Source organism: Pseudophryne corroboree, chromosome 3 (assembly GCF_028390025.1).
Source record: "Pseudophryne corroboree isolate aPseCor3 chromosome 3, aPseCor3.hap2, whole genome shotgun sequence".
In the NCBI taxonomy this organism is placed as follows: domain Eukaryota; kingdom Metazoa; phylum Chordata; class Amphibia; order Anura; family Myobatrachidae; genus Pseudophryne; species Pseudophryne corroboree.
Window position 1 is genome coordinate 330,701,408 of NC_086446.1, and position 21,498 is coordinate 330,722,905.

The window sequence follows — 21,498 nt, forward strand, 5'->3', positions numbered from 1 at the left end:
TGGGTCTGCATGCTTGAGTTGCACACAGTATGTGACAAGTCTTAGGTTCCAACTATCAAAAAGGTCCAAACTCTATTGGGACCTCCAAATCTTGGCACTGCACATTTTAAATATGCATACTTGGATGACAAGTAACCTTAAGTTATTATTTTCGCAATACTACATACACATTTTTTGTTTTAAGTTGTTATGTTATTTTTAAAATGTTACATCTTCATTTAAATGAAATTGTGTGTTTGCTCCAGCTTTTTGCATTTTTTCTTAAATAATTTGAGTTTTACTTTAAAAATGGTAAAATCTGAATGAGAAGCCATTACACAGTTGGCTCGTTGGTCTAGGGGTATGATTCTCGCTTTGGGTGCGAGAGGTCTCGGGTTCAAATCCCGGACGAGCCTATGTTTTCATGTACTTTTATAGTCCTTAATATCTGATAGTATTTAATAGCATTTTAAAATACTCACTAATGTATACAAACAGGTTTACTTACAATTTCATTAATATACATAAAAAAGACATGCACAGTGGGCTCGTTGGTCAAGGGGTATAATTTTTGCTTAGGGTGCGAGAGATCCCTGGTACAAATCCCGGATGAGCCCATCTTTTACAGGTATATACTTATGCATACTTAGTAAAATGTCAAGCATTTGGTGGTATATTGGGTAAACTATAGATTCCATTTTGTCTAAGTAACCTTGAGTGGCTTAAAAGTCTCATTTTGACAAACAAAAAACTGTCAAAATGAAATTACAGGTTTTCCTCTTACCTTTCTTTTGTCTAAGTAACCCTGAGTGGCTTAAAAGAATAGTCTCATTATGACTAACAAAAAGATCAACAATAAATTGCAGGTGTTTATTTTGTCTTTCTTCTGGGTCTGCATGCTTGAATTGCACACAGTATGTGACAAGTCTTAGGTTCCAACTATCAAAAAAGTCCAAACTCTATTGGGACCTCTAAATCTTGGCACTGCACATTTTAAATATGCATACTTGGATAACAAGTAACCTTAAGTTATTATTTTCGCAATACTACATACACATTTTTTTGTTTTAAGTTGTTATTTTTAAAATGTTACATCTTCATTTAAATGAAATTGTGTGTTTGCTCCAGCTTTTTGCATTTTTTCTTAAATAATTTGAGTTTTACTTTAAAAATGGTAAAATCTGAATGAAAAGCCATTACGCAGTTGGCTCGTTGGTCTAGGGGTATGATTCTCGCTTTGGGTGCGAGAGGTCCAGGGTTCAAATCCGAGACGAGCCCATGTTTTCATGTACTTTTATAGTCCTTAATATCTGATAGTATTTAATAGCATTTTAAAATACTCACTAATGTATACAAACAGGTTTACTTACAATTTCATTAATATACATAAAAAAGACATGCACAGTGGGCTCGTTGGTCAAGGGGTATAATTCTTGCTTAGGGTGCGAGAGATCCCTGGTACAAATCCCGGATGAGCCCATCTTTTACAGGCATATACTTATGCAAACTTAGTAAAATGTCAAGCATTTGGTGGTATATTGGGTACACTATAGATTCCATTTTGTCTAAGTAACCTTGAGTGGCTATAAAGTCTCATTTTGACAAACAAAAAACTGTCAAAATGAAATTACAGGTTTTTCTCTTACCTTTCTTTTGTCTAAGTAACCCTGAGTGGCTTAAAAGAATAGTCTCATTATGACTAACAAAAAGATCAACAATAAATTGCAGGTGTTTATTTTGTCTTTCTTCTGGGTCTGCATACTTGAGTTGCACACAGTATGTGACAAGTCTTTGGTCCAACTATCAAAAAAGTCCAAACTCTATTGGGACCTCCAAATCTTGGCACTGCACATTTTAAATATGCATACTTGGATGACAAGTAACCTTAAGTTATTATTTTCGCAATACTACATACACATTTTTTGTTTTAAGTTGTTATGTTATTTTTAAAATGTTACATCTTCATTTAAATGAAATTGTGTGTTTGCTCCAGCTTTTTGCATTTTTTCTTAAATAATTTGAGTTTTACTTTAAAAATGGTAAAATCTGAATGAGAGTTTATTATGCAGTTGGCTCGTTGGTCTAGGGGTATGATTCTCGCTTTCGGTGCGAGAGGTCCCGGGTTCAAATCCCGGACGAGCCCATGGTTTCATATACTTTTATAGTCCTTAATATCTGATAGTATTTAATAGCATTTTAAAATACTCACTAATGTATACAAACAGGTTTACTTACAATTTCATTAATATACATAAAAAAGACATGCACAGTGGGCTCGTTGGTCAAGGGGTATAATTTTTGCTTAGGGTGCGAGAGATCCCTGGTACAAATCCCGGATGAGCCCATCTTTTACAGGTATATACTTATGCATACTTAGTAAAATGTCAAGCATTTGGTGGTATATTGGGTAAACTATAGATTCCATTTTGTCTAAGGTACCTTGAGTTTCTTAAAAGTCTCATTTTGACAAACAAAAAACTGTCAAAATGAAATTACAGGTTTTTCTCTTACCTTTCTTTTGTCTAAGTAACCCTGAGTGGCTTAAAAGAATAGTCTCATTATGACTAACAAAAAGATCAACAATAAATTGCAGGTGTTTATTTTGTCTTTCTTCTGGGTCTGCATGCTTGAGTTGCACACAGTATGTGACAAGTCTTAGGTTCCAACTATCAAAAAGGTCCAAACTCTATTGGGACCTCCAAATCTTGGTACTGCACATTTTAAATATGCATACTTGGATAACAAGTAACCTTAAGTTATTATTTTCGCAATACTACATACACATTTTTTTGTTTTAAGTTGTTATTTTTAAAATGTTACATCTTCATTAAATGAAATTGTGTGTTTGCTCCAGCTTTTTGCATTTTTTCTTAAATAATTTGAGTTTTACTTTAAAAATGGTAAAATCTGAATGAAAAGCCATTACGCAGTTGGCTCGTTGGTCTAGGGGTATGATTCTCGCTTTGGGTGTGGGAGGTCCCGGGTTCAAATCCCGGAAGAGCCCATGTTTTCATGTACTTTTATAGTCCTTAATATCTGATAGTATTTAATAGCATTTTAAAATACTCACTAATGTATACAAACAGGTTTACTTACAATTTCATTACTATACATAAAAAAGACATGCACAGTGGGCTCGTTGGTCAAGGGGTATAATTCTTGCTTAGGGTGCGAGAGATCCCTGGTACAAATCCCGGATGAGCCCATCTTTTACAGGTATATACTTATGCATACTTAGTAAAATGTCAAGCATTTGGTGGTATATTGGGTAAACTATAGATTCCATTTTGTCTAAGGTACCTTGAGTGGCTTAAAAGTCTCATTTTGACAAACAAAAAACTGTCAAAATGAAATTACAGGTTTTTCTCTTACCTTTCTTTTGTCTAAGTAACCCTGAGTGGCTTAAAAGAATAGTCTCATTATGACTAACAAAAAGATCAACAATAAATTGCAGGTGTTTATTTTGTCTTTCTTCTGGGTCTGCATACTTGAGTTGCACACAGTATGTGACAAGTCTTTGGTCCAACTATCAAAAAAGTCCAAACTCTATTGAGACCTCCAAATCTTGGCACTGCACATTTTAAATATGCATACTTGGATGACAAGTAACCTTAAGTTATTATTTTCGCAATACTACATACACATTTTTTGTTTTAAGTTGTTATGTTATTTTTAAAATGTTACATCTTCATTTAAATGAAATTGTGTGTTTGCTCCAGCTTTTTGCATTTTTTCTTAAATAATTTGAGTTTTACTTTAAAAATGGTAAAATCTGAATGAGAAGCCATTATGCAGTTGGCTCGTTGGTCTAGGGGTATGATTCTCGCTTTGGGTGCGAGAGGTCTCGGGTTCAAATCCCGGACGAGCGTATGTTTTCATGTACTTTTATAGTCCTTAATATCTGATAGTATTTAATAGCATTTTAAAATACTCACTAATGTATACAAACAGGTTTACTTACAATTTCATTAATATACATAAAAAAGACATGCACAGTGGGCTCGTTGGTCAAGGGGTATAATTCTCGCTTTGGGTGCGAGAGGTCCCGGGTTCAAATCCCAGATGAGCCCATCTTTTACAGGTACATACTTATGCATACTTCGTAAAATGTCAAGCATTTGGTGGTATATTGGGTAAACTATAGATTCCATTTTGTCTAAGTAACCTTGAGTGGCTTAATAGTCTCATTTTGACAAACAAAAAACTGTCAAAATGAAATTACAGGTTTTTCTCTTACCTTTCTTTTGTCTAAGTAACCCTGAGTGGCTTAAAAGAATAGTCTCATTATGACTAACAAAAAGATCAACAATAAATTGCAGGTGTTTATTTTGTCTTTCTTCTGGGTCTGCATGCTTGAGTTGCACACAGTATGTGACAAGTCTTTGGTCCAACTATCAAAAAGGTCCAAACTCTATTGGGACCTCTAAATCTTGGCACTGCACATTATAAATATGCATACTTGGATGACAAGTAACCTTAAGTTATTATTTTCGCAATACTACATACACATTTTTTGTTTTAAGTTGTTATGTTATTTTTAAAATGTTACATCTTCATTTAAATGAAATTGTGTGTTTGCTCCAGCTTTTTGCATTTTTTCTTAAATAATTTGAGTTTTACTTTAAAAATGGTAAAATCTGAATGAGAAGCCATTATGCAGTTGGCTCGTTGGTCTAGGGGTATGATTCTCGCTTTGGGTGCGAGAGGTCTCGGGTTCAAATCCCGGACGAGCCTATGTTTTCATGTACTTTTATAGTCCTTAATATCTGATAGTATTTAATAGCATTTTAAAATACTCACTAATGTATACAAACAGGTTTACTTACAATTTCATTAATATACATAAAAAAGACATGCACAGTGGGCTCGTTGGTCAAGGGGTATAATTCTTGCTTAGGGTGCGAGAGATCCCTGGTACAAATCCCGGATGAGCCCATCTTTTACAGGTATATACTTATGCATACTTAGTAAAATGTCAAGCATTTGGTGGTATATTGGGTAAACTATAGATTCCATTTTGTCTAAGTAACCTTGAGTGGCTTAAAAGTCTCATTTTGACAAACAAAAAACTGTCAAAATGAAATTACAGGTTTTCTCTTACCTTTCTTTTGTCTAAGTAACCCTGAGTGGCTTAAAAGAATAGTCTCATTATGACTAACAAAAAGATCAACAATAAATTGCAGGTGTTTATTTTGTCTTTCTTCTGGGTCTGCATGCTTGAGTTGCACACAGTATGTGACAAGTCTTAGGTTCCAACTATCAAAAAGGTCCAAACTCTATTGGGACCTCCAAATCTTGGCACTGCACATTTTAAATATGCATACTTGGATGACAAGTAACCTTAAGTTATTATTTTCGCAATACTACATACACATTTTTTGTTTTAAGTTGTTATGTTATTTTTAAAATGTTACATCTTCATTTAAATGAAATTGTGTGTTTGCTCCAGCTTTTTGCATTTTTTCTTAAATAATTTGAGTTTTACTTTAAAAATGGTAAAATCTGAATGAGAAGCCATTATGCAGTTGGCTCGTTGGTCTAGGGGTATGATTCTCGCTTTGGGTGCGAGAGGTCTCGGGTTCAAATCCCGGACGAGCCTATGTTTTCATGTACTTTTATAGTCCTTAATATCTGATAGTATTTAATAGCATTTTAAAATACTCACTAATGTATACAAACAGGTTTACTTACAATTTCATTAATATACATAAAAAAGACATGCACAGTGGGCTCGTTGGTCAAGGGGTATAATTTTTGCTTAGGGTGCGAGAGATCCCTGGTACAAATCCCGGATGAGCCCATCTTTTACAGGTATATACTTATGCATACTTAGTAAAATGTCAAGCATTTGGTGGTATATTGGGTAAACTATAGATTCCATTTTGTCTAAGTAACCTTGAGTGGCTTAAAAGTCTCATTTTGACAAACAAAAAACTGTCAAAATGAAATTACAGGTTTTCCTCTTACCTTTCTTTTGTCTAAGTAACCCTGAGTGGCTTAAAAGAATAGTCTCATTATGACTAACAAAAAGATCAACAATAAATTGCAGGTGTTTATTTTGTCTTTCTTCTGGGTCTGCATGCTTGAATTGCACACAGTATGTGACAAGTCTTAGGTTCCAACTATCAAAAAAGTCCAAACTCTATTGGGACCTCTAAATCTTGGCACTGCACATTTTAAATATGCATACTTGGATAACAAGTAACCTTAAGTTATTATTTTCGCAATACTACATACACATTTTTTTGTTTTAAGTTGTTATTTTTAAAATGTTACATCTTCATTTAAATGAAATTGTGTGTTTGCTCCAGCTTTTTGCATTTTTTCTTAAATAATTTGAGTTTTACTTTAAAAATGGTAAAATCTGAATGAAAAGCCATTACGCAGTTGGCTCGTTGGTCTAGGGGTATGATTCTCGCTTTGGGTGCGAGAGGTCCAGAGTTCAAATCCGAGACGAGCCCATGTTTTCATGTACTTTTATAGTCCTTAATATCTGATAGTATTTAATAGCATTTTAAAATACTCACTAATGTATACAAACAGGTTTACTTACAATTTCATTAATATACATAAAAAAGACATGCACAGTGGGCTCGTTGGTCAAGGGGTATAATTCTTGCTTAGGGTGCGAGAGATCCCTGGTACAAATCCCGGATGAGCCCATCTTTTACAGGCATATACTTATGCAAACTTAGTAAAATGTCAAGCATTTGGTGGTATATTGGGTACACTATAGATTCCATTTTGTCTAAGTAACCTTGAGTGGCTATAAAGTCTCATTTTGACAAACAAAAAACTGTCAAAATGAAATTACAGGTTTTCTCTTACCTTTCTTTTGTCTAAGTAACCCTGAGTGGCTTAAAAGAATAGTCTCATTATGACTAACAAAAAGATCAACAATAAATTGCAGGTGTTTATTTTGTCTTTCTTCTGGGTCTGCATGCTTGAGTTGCACACAGTATGTGACAAGTCTTAGGTTCCAACTATCAAAAAGGTCCAAACTCTATTGGGACCTCTAAATCTTGGCACTGCACATTTTAAATATGCATACTTGGATGACAAGTAACCTTAAGTTATTATTTTCGCAATACTACATACACATTTTTTGTTTTAAGTTGTTATGTTATTTTTAAAATGTTACATCTTCATTTAAATGAAATTGTGTGTTTGCTCCAGCTTTTTGCATTTTTTCTTAAATAATTTGAGTTTTACTTTAAAAATGGTAAAATCTGAATGAGAAGCTATTACGCAGTTGGCTCGTTGGTCTAGGGGTATGATTCTCGCTTTGGGTGCGAGAGGTCTCGGGTTCAAATCCCGGACGAGCCTATGTTTTCATGTACTTTTATAGTCCTTAATATCTGATAGTATTTAATAGCATTTTAAAATACTCACTAATGTATACAAACAGGTTTACTTACAATTTCATTAATATACATAAAAAAGACATGCACAGTGGGCTCGTTGGTCAAGGGGTAAAATTTTTGCTTAGGGTGCGAGAGATCCCTGGTACAAATCCCGGATGAGCCCATCTTTTACAGGTATATACTTATGCATACTTAGTAAAATGTCAAGCATTTGGTGGTATATTGGGTAAACTATAGATTCCATTTTGTCTAAGTAACCTTGAGTGGCTTAAAAGTCTCATTTTGACAAACAAAAAACTGTCAAAATGAAATTACAGGTTTTCCTCTTACCTTTCTTTTGTCTAAGTAACCCTGAGTGGCTTAAAAGAATAGTCTCATTATGACTAACAAAAAGATCAACAATAAATTGCAGGTGTTTATTTTGTCTTTCTTCTGGGTCTGCATGCTTGAATTGCACACAGTATGTGACAAGTCTTAGGTTCCAACTATCAAAAAAGTCCAAACTCTATTGGGACCTCTAAATCTTGGCACTGCACATTTTAAATATGCATACTTGGATAACAAGTAACCTTAAGTTATTATTTTCGCAATACTACATACACATTTTTTTGTTTTAAGTTGTTATTTTTAAAATGTTACATCTTCATTTAAATGAAATTGTGTGTTTGCTCCAGCTTTTTGCATTTTTTCTTAAATAATTTGAGTTTTACTTTAAAAATGGTAAAATCTGAATGAAAAGCCATTACGCAGTTGGCTCGTTGGTCTAGGGGTATGATTCTCGCTTTGGGTGCGAGAGGTCCCGGGTTCAAATCCCAGACGAGCCCATGTTTTCATGTACTTTTATAGTCCTTAATATCTGATAGTATTTAATAGCATTTTAAAATACTCACTAATGTATACAAACAGGTTTACTTACAATTTCATTAATATACATAAAAAAGACATGCACAGTGGGCTCGTTGGTCAAGGGGTATAATTCTTGCTTAGGGTGCGAGAGATCCGTGGTACAAATCCCGGATGAGCCCATCTTTTACAGGCATATACTTATGCAAACTTAGTAAAATGTCAAGCATTTGGTGGTATATTAGGTACACTATAGATTCCATTTTGTCTAAGTAACCTTGAGTGGCTTAAAAGTCTCATTTTGACAAACAAAAAAACTGTCAAAATGAAATTACAGGGTTTTCTCTTACCTTTCTTTTGTCTAAGTAACCCTGAGTGGCTTAAAAGAATAGTCTCATTATGACTAACAAAAAGATCAACAATAAATTGCAGGTGTTTATTTTGTCTTTCTTCTGGGTCTGCATGCTTGAGTTGCAAACAGTAGGTGACAAGTCTTAGGTTCCAACTATCAAAAAAGTCCAAACTCTATTGGGACCTCTAAATCTTGGCACTGCACATTTTAAATATGCATACTTGGATAACAAGTAACCTTAAGTTATTATTTTCGCAATACTACATACACATTTTGTTGTTTTAAGTTGTTATGTTATTTTTAAAACGTTACATCTTCATTAAATGAAATTGTGTGTTTTCTCCAGCTTTTTGCATTTTTTCTTAAATAATTTGAGTTTTACTTTAAAAATGGTAAAATCTGAATGAGAGTTTATTATGCAGTTGGCTCGTTGGTCTAGGGGTATGATTCTTGCTTTGGGTGCGAGAGGTCCCGGGTTCAAATCCCGGATGAGCCCATGGTTTCATATACTTTTATAGTCCTTAATATCTGATAGTATTTAATAGCATTTTAAAATACTCACTAATGTATACAAACAGGTTTACTTACAATTTCATTAATATACATAAAAAAGACATGCACAGTGGGCTCGTTGGTCAAGGGGTATAATTCTTGCTTAGGGTGCGAGAGATCCCTGGTACAAATCCCGGATGAGCCCATCTTTTACAGGCATATACTTATGCATACTTAGTAAAATGTCAAGCATTTGGTGGTATATTGGGTAAACTATAGATTCCATTTTGTCTAAGGTACCTTGAGTGGCTTAAAAGTCTCATTTTGACAAACAAAAAACTGTCAAAATGAAATTACAGATTTTTCTCTTACCTTTCTTTTGTCTAAGTAACCCTGAGTGGCTTAAAAGAATAGTCTCATTATGACTAACAAAAAGATCAACAATAAATTGCTGGTGTTTATTTTGTCTTTCTTCTGGGTCTGCATGTTTGAGTTGCACACAGTATGTGACAAGTCTTAGGTTCTAATTATCAAAAAAGTCCAAACTTTATTGGGACCTCTAAATCTTGGCACTGCACATTTTAAATATGCATACTTGGATAACAAGTAACCTTAAGTTATTATTTTTGCAATACTACATACACATTTTTTTGTTTTAAGTTGTTATTTTTAAAATGTTACATCTTCATTAAATGAAATTGTGTGTTTGCTCCAGCTTTTTGCATTTTTTCTTAAATAATTTGAGTTTTACTTTAAAAATGGTAAAATCTGAATGAAAAGCCATTACGCAGTTGGCTCGTTGGTCTAGGGGTATGATTCTCGCTTTGGGTGTGAGAGGTCCCGGGTTCAAATCCCGGATGAGCCCATGTTTTAATGTACTTTTATAGTCCTTAATATCTGATAGTATTTAATAGCATTTTAAAATACTCACTAATGTATACAAACAGGTTTACTTACAATTTCATTACTATACATAAAAAAGACATGCACAGTGGGCTCGTTGGTCAAGGGGTATAATTCTTGCTTAGGGTGCGAGAGATCCCTGGTACAAATCCCGGATGAGCCCATCTTTTACAGGTATATACTTATGCATACTTAGTAAAATGTCAAGCATTTGGTGGTATATTGGGTAAACTATAGATTCCATTTTGTCTAAGGTACCTTGAGTGGCTTAAAAGTCTCATTTTGACAAACAAAAAACTGTCAAAATGAAATTACAGGTTTTTCTCTTACCTTTCTTTTGTCTAAGTAACCCTGAGTGGCTTAAAAGAATAGTCTCATTATGACTAACAAAAAGATCAACAATAAATTGCAGGTGTTTATTTTGTCTTTCTTCTGGGTCTGCATACTTGAGTTGCACACAGTATGTGACAAGTCTTTGGTCCAACTATCAAAAAAGTCCAAACTCTATTGGGACCTCCAAATCTTGGCACTGCACATTTTAAATATGCATACTTGGATAACAAGTAACCTTAAGTTATTATTTTCGCAATACTACATACACATTTTTTTGTTTTAAGTTGTTATGTTATTTTTAAAATGTTACATCTTCATTTAAATGAAATTGTGTGTTTGCTCCAGCTTTTTGCATTTTTTCTTAAATAATTTGAGTTTTACTTTAAAAATGGTAAAATCTGAATGAGAAGCCATTACGCAGTTGGCTCGTTGGTCTAGGGGTATGATTCTCGCTTTGGGTGCGAGAGGTCTCGGGTTCAAATCCCGGACGAGCCTATGTTTTTATGTACTTTTATAGTCCTTAATATCTGATAGTATTTAATAGCATTTTAAAATACTCACTAATGTATACAAACAGGTTTACTTACAATTTCATTAATATACATAAAAAAGACATGCACAGTGGGCTCGTTGGTCAAGGGGTATAATTCTTGCTTAGGGTGCGAGAGATCCCTGGTACAAATCCCGGATGAGCCCATCTTTTACAGGTATATACTTATGCATACTTAGTAAAATGTCAAGCATTTGGTGGTATATTGGGTAAACTATAGATTCCATTTTGTCTAAGTAACCTTGAGTGGCTTAAAAGTCTCATTTTGACAAACAAAAAACTGTCAAAATGAAATTACAGGTTTTTCTCTTACCTTTCTTTTGTCTAAGTAACCCTGAGTGGCTTAAAAGAATAGTCTCATTATGACTAACAAAAAGATCAACAATAAATTGCAGGTGTTTATTTTGTCTTTCTTCTGGGTCTGCATGCTTGAGTTGCACACAGTATGTGACAAGTCTTAGGTTCCAATTATCAAAAAAGTCCAAACTTTATTAGGACCTCTAAATCTTGGCACTGCACATTTTAAATATGCATACTTGGATAACAAGTAACCTTAAGTTATTATTTTCGCAATACTACATACACATTTTTTTGTTTTAAGTTGTTATTTTTAAAATGTTACATCTTCATTTAAATGAAATTGTGTGTTTGCTCCAGCTTTTTGCATTTTTTCTTAAATAATTTGAGTTTTACTTTAAAAATGGTAAAATCTGAATGAAAAGCCCTTACGCAGTTGGCTCGTTGGTCTAGGGGTATGATTCTCACTTTGGGTGTGGGAGGTCCCGGGTTCAAATCCCGGACGAGCCCATGTTTTCATGTACTTTTATAGTCCTTAATATCTGATAGTATTTAATAGCATTTTAAAATACTCACTAATGTATACAAACAGGTTTACTTACAATTTCATTACTATACATAAAAAAGACATGCACAGTGGGCTCGTTTGTCAAGGGGTATAATTCTTGCTTAGGGTGCGAGAGATCCCTGGTACAAATCCGGGATGAGCCCATCTTTTACAGGTATATACTTATGCATACTTAGTAAAATGTCAAGCATTTGGTGGTATATTGGGTAAACTATAGATTCCATTTTGTCTAAGGTACCTTGAGTCGCTTAAAAGTCTCATTTTGACAAACAAAAAACTGTCAAAATGAAATTACAGGTTTTTCTCTTACCTTTCTTTTGTCTAAGTAACCCTGAGTGGCTTAAAAGAATTGTCTCATTATGACTAACAAAAAGATCAACAATTAATTGCAGGTGTTTATTTTGTCTTTCTTCTGGGTCTGCATACTTGAGTTGCACACAGTATGTGACAAGTCTTTGGTCCAACTATCAAAAAAGTCCAAACTCTATTGGGACCTCCAAATCTTGGCACTGCACATTTTAAATATGCATACTTGGATAACAAGTAACCGTAAGTTATTATTTTCGCAATACTACATACATATTTTTTTGTTTTAAGTTGTTATGTTATTTTTAAAATGTTACATCTTCATTTAAATGAAATTGTGTGTTTGCTCCAGCTTTTTGCATTTTTTCTTAAATAATTTGAGTTTTACTTTAAAAATGGTAAAATCTGAATGAGAAGCCATTACGCAGTTGGCTCGTTGGTCTAGGGGTATGATTCTCGCTTTGGGTGCGAGAGGTCTCGGGTTCAAATCCCGGACGAGCCTATGTTTTCATGTACTTTTATAGTCCTTAATATCTGATAGTATTTAATAGCATTTTAAAATACTCACTAATGTATACAAACAGGTTTACTTACAATTTCATTAATATACATAAAAAAGACATGCACAGTGGGCTCGTTGCTCAAGGGGTATAATTCTTGCTTAGGGTGCGAGAGATCCCTGGTACAAATCCCGGATGAGCCCATCTTTTACAGGCATATACTTATGCAAACTTAGTAAAATGTCAAGCATTTGGTGGTATATTGGGTACACTATAGATTCCATTTTGTCTAAGTAACCTTGAGTGGCTATAAAGTCTCATTTTGACAAACAAAAAACTGTCAAAATGAAATTACAGGTTTTTCTCTTACCTTTCTTTTGTCTAAGTAACCCTGAGTGGCTTAAAAGAATAGTCTCATTATGACTAACAAAAAGATCAACAATAAATTGCAGGTGTTTATTTTGTCTTTCTTCTGGGTCTGCATGCTTGAGTTGCTAACAGTATGTGACAAGTCTTAGGTTCCAACTATCAAAAAAGTCCAAACTCTATTGGGACCTCTAAATCTTGGCACTGCACATTTTAAATATGCATACTTGGATAGCAAGTAACCTTAAGTTATTATTTTCGCAATACTACATACACATTTTGTTGTTTTAAGTTGTTATGTTATTTTTAAAACGTTACATCTTCATTAAATGAAATTGTGTGTTTGCTCCAGCTTTTTGCATTTTTTCTTAAATAATTTGAGTTTTACTTTAAAAATGGTAAAATCTGAATGAGAGTTTATTATGCAGTTGGCTCGTTGGTCTAGGGGTATGATTCTCGCTTTGGGTGGGAGAGGTCCCGAGTTCAAATCCTGGACGAGCCCATGGTTTCATATACTTTTATAGTCCTTAATATCTGATAGTATTTAATAGCATTTTAAAATACTCACTAATGTATACAAACAGGTTTACTTACAATTTCATTAATATACATAAAAAAGACATGCACAGTGGGATCGTTGGTCAAGGGGTATAATTCTTGCTTAGGGTGCGAGAGATCCCTGGTACAAATCCCGGATGAGCCCATCTTTTACAGGTATAAACTTATGCATACTTAGTAAAATGTCAAGCATTTGGTGGTATATTGGGTAAACTATAGATTCCATTTTGTCTAAGGTACCTTGAGTGGCTTAAAAGTCTCATTTTGACAAACAAAAAACTGTAAAAATGAAATTACAGATTTTTCTCTTACCTTTCTTTTGTCTAAGTAACCCTGAGTGGCTTAAAAGAATAGTCTCATTATGACTAACAAAAAGATCAACAATAAATTGCTGGTGTTTATTTTGTCTTTCTTCTGGGTCTGCATGTTTGAGTTGCACACAGTATGTGACAAGTCTTAGGTTCTAATTATCAAAAAAGTCCAAACTTTATTGGGACCTCTAAATCTTGGCACTGCACATTTTAAATATGCATACTTGGATAACAAGTAACCTTAAGTTATTATTTTTGCAATACTACATACACATTTTTTTGTTTTAAGTTGTTATTTTTAAAATGTTACATCTTCATTAAATGAAATTGTGTGTTTGCTCCAGCTTTTTGCATTTTTTCTTAAATAATTTGAGTTTTACTTTAAAAATGGTAAAATCTGAATGAAAAGCCATTACGCAGTTGGCTCGTTGGTCTAGGGGTATGATTCTCGCTTTGGGTGTGAGAGGTCCCGGGTTCAAATCCCGGACGAGCCCATGTTTTCATGTACTTTTATAGTCCTTAATATCTGATAGTATTTAATAGCATTTTAAAATACTCACTAATGTATACAAACAGGTTTACTTACAATTTCATTACTATACATAAAAAAGACATGCACAGTGGGCTCGTTGGTCAAGGGGTATAATTCTTGCTTAGGGTGCGAGAGATCCCTGGTACAAATCCCGGATGAGCCCATCTTTTACAGGTATATACTTATGCATACTTAGTAAAATGTCAAGCATTTGGTGGTATATTGGGTAAACTATAGATTCCATTTTGTCTAAGGTACCTTGAGTGGCTTAAAAGTCTCATTTTGACAAACAAAAAACTGTCAAAATGAAATTACAGGTTTTTCTCTTACCTTTCTTTTGTCTAAGTAACCCTGAGTGGCTTAAAAGAATAGTCTCATTATGACTAACAAAAAGATCAACAATAAATTGCAGGTGTTTATTTTGTCTTTCTTCTGGGTCTGCATACTTGAGTTGCACACAGTATGTGACAAGTCTTTGGTCCAACTATCAAAAAAGTCCAAACTCTATTGGGACCTCCAAATCTTGGCACTGCACATTTTAAATATGCATACTTGGATAACAAGTAACCTTAAGTTATTATTTTCGCAATACTACATACACATTTTTTTGTTTTAAGTTATTATGTTATTTTTAAAATGTTACATCTTCATTTAAATGAAATTGTGTGTTTGCTCCAGCTTTTTGCATTTTTTCTTAAATAATTTGAGTTTTACTTTAAAAATGGTAAAATCTGAATGAGAAGCCATTACGCAGTTGGCTCGTTGGTCTAGGATTATGATTCTCGCTTTGGGTGCGAGAGGTCGCGGGTTCAAATCCCGGACGAGCTCATGTTTTCATGTACTTTTATAGTCCTTAATATCTGATAGTATTTAATAGCATTTTAAAATACTCACTAATGTATACAAACAGGTTTACTTAGAATTTCATTAATATACATAAAAAAGACATGCACAGTGGGCTCGTTGGTCAAGGGGTATAATTCTTGCTTAGGGTGCGAGAGATCCCTGGTACAAATCCCGGATGAGCCCATCTTTTACAGGTATATACTTATGCATACTTAGTAAAATGTCAAGCATTTGGTGGTATATTGGGTAAACTATAGATTCCATTTTGTCTAAGGTACCTTGAGTGGCTTAAAAGTCTCATTTTGACAAACAAAACACTGTCAAAATGAAATTACAGGTTTTTCTCTTACCTTTCTTTTGTCTAAGTAAACCTGAGTGGCTTAAAAGAATAGTCTCATTATGACTAACAAAAAGATCAACAATAAATTGCAGGTGTTTATTTTGTCTTTCTTCTGGGTTTGCATGCTTGAGTTGCACACAGTATGTGACAAGTCTTAGGTTCCAACTATCAAAAAAGTCCAAACTCTATTGGGACCTCTAAATCTTGGCACAGCACATTTTAAATATGCATACTTGGATAACAAGTAACCTTCAGTTATTATTTTCGCAATACTACATACACATTTTTTGTTTTAAGTTGTTATGTTATTTTTAAAATGTTACATCTTCATTAAATGAAATTGTGTGTTTGCTCCAGCTTTTTGCATTTTTTCTTAAATAATTTGAGTTTTACTTTAAATATGGTAAAATCTGAATGAGAAGCCATTATGCAGTTGGCTCGTTGGTCTATGGGTATGATTCTCGCTTTGGGTGCGAGAGGTCTTGGGTTCAAATCCTGGACGAGCCCATGGTTTCATGTACTTTTATAGTCCTTAATATCTGATAGTATTTAATAGCATTTTAAAATACTCACTAATGTATACAAACAGGTTTACTTACAATTTCATTAATATACATAAAAAAGACATGCACAGTGGGCTCGTTGGTCAAGGGGTATAATTCTCGCTTTGGGTGCGAGAGGTCCCGGGTTCAAATCCCGGATGAGCCCATCTTTTACAGGTACATACTTATGCATACTTAGTAAAATGTCAAGCATTTGGTGGTATATTGGGTAAACTATAGATTCCATTTTGTCTAAGTAACCTTGAGTGGCTTAATAGTCTCATTTTGACAAACAAAAAACTGTCAAAATGAAATTACAGGTTTTTCTCTTACCTTTCTTTTGTCTAAGTAACCCTGAGTGGCTTAAAAGAATAGTCTCATTATGACTAACAAAAAGATCAACAATAAATTGCAGGTGTTTATTGTGTCTTTCTTCTGGGTCTGCATGCTTGAGTTGCACACAGTATGTGACAAGTCTTAGGTTCCAACTATCAAAAAAGTCCAAACTCTATTGGGACCTCTAAATCTTGGCACTGCACATTTTAAATATGCATACTTGGATAGCAAGTAACCTTAAGTTATTATTTTCGCAATGCTACATACACATTTTGTTGTTTTAAGTTGTTATGTTATTTTTAAAATGGTACATCTTCATTTAAATGAAATTGTGTGTTTGCTCCAGCTTTTTGCATTTTTTCTTAAATAATTTGAGTTTTACTTTAAAAATGGTAAAATCTGAATGAGAAGCCATTACGCAGTTGGCTCGTTGGTCTAGGGGTATGATTCTCGCTTTGGTTGCGAGAGGTCTCGGGTTCAAATCCCGGACGAGCCTATGTTTTCATGTACTTTTATAGTCCTTAATATCTGATAGTATTTAATAGCATTTTAAAATACTCACTAATGTATACAAACAGGTTTACTTACAATTTCATTAATATACATAAAAAAGACATGCACAGTGGGATCGTTGGTCAAGGGGTATAATTCTTGCTTAGGGTGCGAGAGATCCCTGGTACAAATCCCGGATGAGCCCATCTTTTACAGGTATATACTTATGCATACTTAGTAAAATGTCAAGCATTTGGTGGTATATTGGGTAAACTATAGATTCCATTTTGTCTAAGGTACAAAAAAGTGGCTTAAAAGTCTCATTTTGACAAACAAAACACTGTCAAAATGAAATTACAGGTTTTTCTCTTACCTTTCTTTTGTCTAAGTAACCCTGAGTGGCTTAAAAGAATAGTCTCATTATGACTAACAAAAAGATCAACAATAAATTGCAGGTGTTTATTTTGTCTTTCTTCTGGGTCTGCATGCTTGAGTTGCACACAGTATGTGACAAGTCTTAGGTTCCAACTATCAAAAAAGTCCAAACTCTATTGGGACCTCCAAATCTTGGCACTGCACATTTTAAATATGCATACTTGGATAACAAGTAACCTTAAGTTATTATTTTCGCAATACTACATACACATTTTTTTGTTTTAAGTTGTTATGTTATTTTTAAAATGTTACATCTTCATTTAAATGAAATTGTGTGTTTGCTCCAGCTTTTTGCATTTTTTCTTAAATAATTTGAGTTTTACTTTAAAAATGGTAAAATCTGAATGAGAGTTTATTATGCAGTTGGCTCGTTGGTCTAGGGGTATGATTCTTGCTTTGGGTGCGAGAGGTCCCGGGTTCAAATCCCAGACGAGCCCATGGTTTCATATACTTTTATAGTCCTTAATATCTGATAGTATTTAATAGCATTTTAAAATACTCACTAATGTATACAAACAGGTTTACTTACAATTTCATTAATATACATAAAAAAGACATGCACAGTTGGCTCGTTGGTCAAGGGGTATAATTCTTGCTTAGGGTGCGAGAGATCCCTGGTACAAATCCCGGATGAGCCCATCTTTTACAGGTATAAACTTATGCATACTTAGTAAAATGTCAAGCATTTGGTGGTATATTGGGTAAACTATAGATTCCATTTTGTCTAAGTAACCTTGAGTGGCTTAAAAGTCTCATTTTGACAAACAAAAAACTGTCAAAATGAAATTACAGGTTTTTCTCTTACCTTTCTTTTGTCTAAGTAACCCTGAGTGGCTTAAAAGAATAGTCTCATTATGACAAACTAAAAGATCAACAATAAATTGCAGGTGTTTATTTTGTCTTTCTTCTGGGTCTGCATGCTTGAGTTGCACACAGTATGTGACAAGTCTTAGGTTCCAACTATCAAAAAAGTCCAAACTTTATTGGGACCTCTAAATCTTGGCACTGCACATTTTAAATATGCATACTTGGATAACAAGTAACCTTAAGTTATTTTTTTCGCAATACTACATACACATTTTTTTGTTTTAAGTTGTTATTTTTAAAATGTTACATCTTCATTTAAATGAAATTGTGTGTTTGCTCCAGCTTTTTGCATTTTTTCTTAAATAATTTGAGTTTTACTTTAAAAATGGTAAAATCTGAATGAGAAGTCATTATGCAGTTGGCTCGTTGGTCTAGGATTATGATTCTCGCTTTGGGTGCGAGAGGTCCCGGGTTCAAATCCCGGACGAGCCCATGTTATCATGTACTTTTATAGTCCTTAATATCTGATAGTATTTAATAGCATTTTAAATTACTCACTAATGTATACAAACAGGTTTACTAAGAATTTCATTAATATACATAAAAAAGACATGCACAGTGGGCTCGTTGGTCAAGGGGTATAATTCTTGCTTAGGGTGCGAGAGATCCCTGGTACAAATCCCGGATGAGCCCATCTTTTACAGGTATATACTTATGCATACTTAGTAAAATGTCAAGCATTTGGTGGTATATTGGGTAAACTATAGATTCCATTTTGTCTAAGGTACAAAAAAGTGGCTTAAAAGTCTCATTTTGACAAACAAAACACTGTCAAAATGAAATTACAGGTTTTTCTCTTACCTTTCTTTTGTCTAAGTAACCCTGAGTGGCTTAAAAGAATAGTCTCATTATGACTAACAAAAAGATCAACAATAAATTGCAGGTGTTTATTTTGTCTTTCTTCTGGGTTTGCATGCTTGAGTTGCACACAGTATGTGACAAGTCTTAGGTTCCAACTATCAAAAAAGTCCAAACTCTATTGGGACCTCTAAATCTTGGCACAGCACATTTTAAATATGCATACTTGGATAACAAGTAACCTTCAGTTATTATTTTCGCAATACTACATACACATTTTTTGTTTTAAGTTGTTATGTTATTTTTAAAATGTTACATCTTCATTAAATGAAATTGTGTGTTTGCTCCAGCTTTTTGCATTTTTTCTTAAATAATTTGAGTTTTACTTTAAAAATGGTAAAATCTGAATGAGAAGCCATTATGCAGTTGGCTCGTTGGTCTATGGGTATGATTCTCGCTTTGGGTGCGAGAGGTCTTGGGTTCAAATCCTGAACGAGCCCATGGTTTCATGTACTTTTATAGTCCTTAATATCTGATAGTATTTAATAGCATTTTAAAATACTCACTAATGTATACAAACAGGTTTACTTACAATTTCATTAATATACATAAAAAAGACATGCACAGTGGGTTCGTTGGTCAAGGGGTATAATTCTCGCTTTGGGTGCGAGAGGTCCCGGGTTCAAATCCCGGATGAGCCCATCTTTTACAGGTACATACTTATGCATACTTAGTAAAATGTCAAGCATTTGGTGGTATATTGGGTAAACTATAGATTCCATTTTGTCTAAGTAACCTTCAGTGGCTTAATAGTCTCATTTTGACAAACAAAAAACTGTCAAAATGAAATTACAGGTTTTTCTCTTACCTTTCTTTTGCCTAAGTAACCCTGAGTGGCTTAAAAGAATAGTCTCATTATGACTAACAAAAAGATCAACAATAAATTGCAGGTGTTTATTTTGTCTTTCTTCTGGGTCTGCATGCTTGAGTTGCACACAGTATGTGACAAGTCTTAGGTTCCAACTATCAAAAAGGTCCAAACTCTATTGGGACCTCTAAATCTTGGCACTGCACATTTTAAATATGCATACTTGGATGACAAGTAACCTTAAGTTATTATTTTCGCAATACTACATACACATTTTTTGTTTTAAGTTGTTATGTTATTTTTAAAATGTTACATCTTCATTTAAATGAAATTGTGTGTTTGCTCCAGCTTTTTGCATTTTTTCTTAAATAATTTGAGTTTTACTTTAAAAATGGTAAAATCTGAATGAGAAGCCATTACGCAGTTGGCTCGTTGGTCTAGGGGTATGATTCTCGCTTTGGGTGCGAGAGGTCTCGGGTTCAAATCCCGGACGAGCCTATGTTTTCATGTACTTTTATAGTCCTTAATATCTGATAGTATTTAATAGCATTTTAAAATACTCACTAATGTATACAAACAGGTTTACTTACAATTTCATTAATATACATAAAAAAGACATGCACAGTGGGCTCGTTGGTCAAGGGGTATAATTCTTGCTTAGGGTGCGAGAGATCCCTGGTACAAATCCCGGATGAGCCCATCTTTTACAGGTATATACTTATGCATACTTAGTAAAATGTCAAGCATTTGGTGGTATATTGGGTAAACTATAGATTCCATTTTGTCTAAGTAACCTTGAGTGGCTTAAAAGTCTCATTTTGACAAACAAAAAACTGTCAAAATGAAATTACAGGTTTTTCTCTTACCTTTCTTTTGTCTAAGTAACCCTGAGTGGCTTAAAAGAATAGTCTCATTATGACTAACAAAAAGAACAACAATAAATTGCAGGTGTTTATTTTGTCTTTCTTCTGGGTCTACATGCTTGAGTTGCACACAGTATGTGACAAGTCTTAGGTTCCAACTATCAAAAAAGTCCAAACTCTATTGGGACCTCTAAATCTTGGCACTGCACATTTTAAATATGCATACTTGGATAACAAGTAACCTTAAGTTATTATTTTCGCAATACTACATACACATTTTTTTGTTTTAAGTTGTTATTTTTAAAATGTTACATCTTCATTTAAATGAAATTGTGTGTTTGCTCCAGCTTTTTGCATTTTTTCTTAAATAATTTGAGTTTTACTTTAAAAATGGTAAAATCTGAATGAGAAGCCATTACGCAGTTGGCTCGTTGGTCTAGGGGTATGATTCTCGCTTTGGGTGCGAGAGGTCTCGGTTTCAAATCCCGGACGAGCCTATGTTTTCATGTACTTTTATAGTCCTTAATATCTGATAGTATTTAATAGCATTTTAAAATACTCACTAATGTATACAAACAGGTTTACTTACAATTTCATTAATATACATAAAAAAGACATGCACAGTGAGCTCGTTGGTCAAGGGGTATAATTCTTGCTTAGGGTGCGAGAGATCCCTGGTACAAATCCCGGATGAGCCCATCTTTTACAGGTATATACTTATGCATACTTAGTAAAATGTCAAGCATTTGGTGGTATATTGGGTAAACTATAGATTCCATTTTGTCTAAGGTACCTTGAGTGGCTTAAAAGTCTCATTTTGACAAACAAAACACTGTCAAAATGAAATTACAGGTTTT

At 33.9% G+C, this 21,498-nt stretch overlaps 19 non-coding genes across 19 annotated transcripts; all 19 read left to right on the plus strand.

Moving 5' to 3' along the window:
- Window positions 1-323: 323 nt before the first annotated feature.
- Window positions 324-395, plus strand: TRNAP-UGG (transfer RNA proline (anticodon UGG)). The gene has a single exon. It is a non-coding gene; the product is annotated as a tRNA-Pro (tRNA).
- Window positions 396-2,050: 1,655 nt separating this feature from the next.
- Window positions 2,051-2,122, plus strand: TRNAR-UCG (transfer RNA arginine (anticodon UCG)). The gene has a single exon. It is a non-coding gene; the product is annotated as a tRNA-Arg (tRNA).
- A 1,654-nt stretch (window positions 2,123-3,776) lies between these two features.
- Window positions 3,777-3,848, plus strand: TRNAP-UGG (transfer RNA proline (anticodon UGG)). The gene has a single exon. It is a non-coding gene; the product is annotated as a tRNA-Pro (tRNA).
- Window positions 3,849-4,641: 793 nt separating this feature from the next.
- On the plus strand, window positions 4,642-4,713 carry TRNAP-UGG (transfer RNA proline (anticodon UGG)). Its single transcript has one exon. It is a non-coding gene; the product is annotated as a tRNA-Pro (tRNA).
- A 793-nt stretch (window positions 4,714-5,506) lies between these two features.
- On the plus strand, window positions 5,507-5,578 carry TRNAP-UGG (transfer RNA proline (anticodon UGG)). Its single transcript has one exon. It is a non-coding gene; the product is annotated as a tRNA-Pro (tRNA).
- Window positions 5,579-7,233: 1,655 nt separating this feature from the next.
- TRNAP-UGG (transfer RNA proline (anticodon UGG)) lies at window positions 7,234-7,305 on the plus strand. The gene has a single exon. It is a non-coding gene; the product is annotated as a tRNA-Pro (tRNA).
- A 790-nt stretch (window positions 7,306-8,095) lies between these two features.
- TRNAP-UGG (transfer RNA proline (anticodon UGG)) lies at window positions 8,096-8,167 on the plus strand. The gene has a single exon. It is a non-coding gene; the product is annotated as a tRNA-Pro (tRNA).
- A 795-nt stretch (window positions 8,168-8,962) lies between these two features.
- Window positions 8,963-9,034, plus strand: TRNAP-UGG (transfer RNA proline (anticodon UGG)). Its single transcript has one exon. It is a non-coding gene; the product is annotated as a tRNA-Pro (tRNA).
- Window positions 9,035-9,823: 789 nt separating this feature from the next.
- Window positions 9,824-9,895, plus strand: TRNAP-UGG (transfer RNA proline (anticodon UGG)). Its single transcript has one exon. It is a non-coding gene; the product is annotated as a tRNA-Pro (tRNA).
- A 794-nt stretch (window positions 9,896-10,689) lies between these two features.
- Window positions 10,690-10,761, plus strand: TRNAP-UGG (transfer RNA proline (anticodon UGG)). The gene has a single exon. It is a non-coding gene; the product is annotated as a tRNA-Pro (tRNA).
- Window positions 10,762-11,551: 790 nt separating this feature from the next.
- On the plus strand, window positions 11,552-11,623 carry TRNAP-UGG (transfer RNA proline (anticodon UGG)). The gene has a single exon. It is a non-coding gene; the product is annotated as a tRNA-Pro (tRNA).
- A 794-nt stretch (window positions 11,624-12,417) lies between these two features.
- On the plus strand, window positions 12,418-12,489 carry TRNAP-UGG (transfer RNA proline (anticodon UGG)). The gene has a single exon. It is a non-coding gene; the product is annotated as a tRNA-Pro (tRNA).
- A 1,655-nt stretch (window positions 12,490-14,144) lies between these two features.
- Window positions 14,145-14,216, plus strand: TRNAP-UGG (transfer RNA proline (anticodon UGG)). The gene has a single exon. It is a non-coding gene; the product is annotated as a tRNA-Pro (tRNA).
- Window positions 14,217-16,076: 1,860 nt separating this feature from the next.
- On the plus strand, window positions 16,077-16,148 carry TRNAP-UGG (transfer RNA proline (anticodon UGG)). Its single transcript has one exon. It is a non-coding gene; the product is annotated as a tRNA-Pro (tRNA).
- A 594-nt stretch (window positions 16,149-16,742) lies between these two features.
- TRNAP-UGG (transfer RNA proline (anticodon UGG)) lies at window positions 16,743-16,814 on the plus strand. Its single transcript has one exon. It is a non-coding gene; the product is annotated as a tRNA-Pro (tRNA).
- Window positions 16,815-17,610: 796 nt separating this feature from the next.
- Window positions 17,611-17,682, plus strand: TRNAP-UGG (transfer RNA proline (anticodon UGG)). The gene has a single exon. It is a non-coding gene; the product is annotated as a tRNA-Pro (tRNA).
- Window positions 17,683-18,472: 790 nt separating this feature from the next.
- On the plus strand, window positions 18,473-18,544 carry TRNAP-UGG (transfer RNA proline (anticodon UGG)). The gene has a single exon. It is a non-coding gene; the product is annotated as a tRNA-Pro (tRNA).
- A 1,660-nt stretch (window positions 18,545-20,204) lies between these two features.
- Window positions 20,205-20,276, plus strand: TRNAP-UGG (transfer RNA proline (anticodon UGG)). The gene has a single exon. It is a non-coding gene; the product is annotated as a tRNA-Pro (tRNA).
- A 790-nt stretch (window positions 20,277-21,066) lies between these two features.
- TRNAP-UGG (transfer RNA proline (anticodon UGG)) lies at window positions 21,067-21,138 on the plus strand. The gene has a single exon. It is a non-coding gene; the product is annotated as a tRNA-Pro (tRNA).
- Window positions 21,139-21,498: the final 360 nt, after the last annotated feature.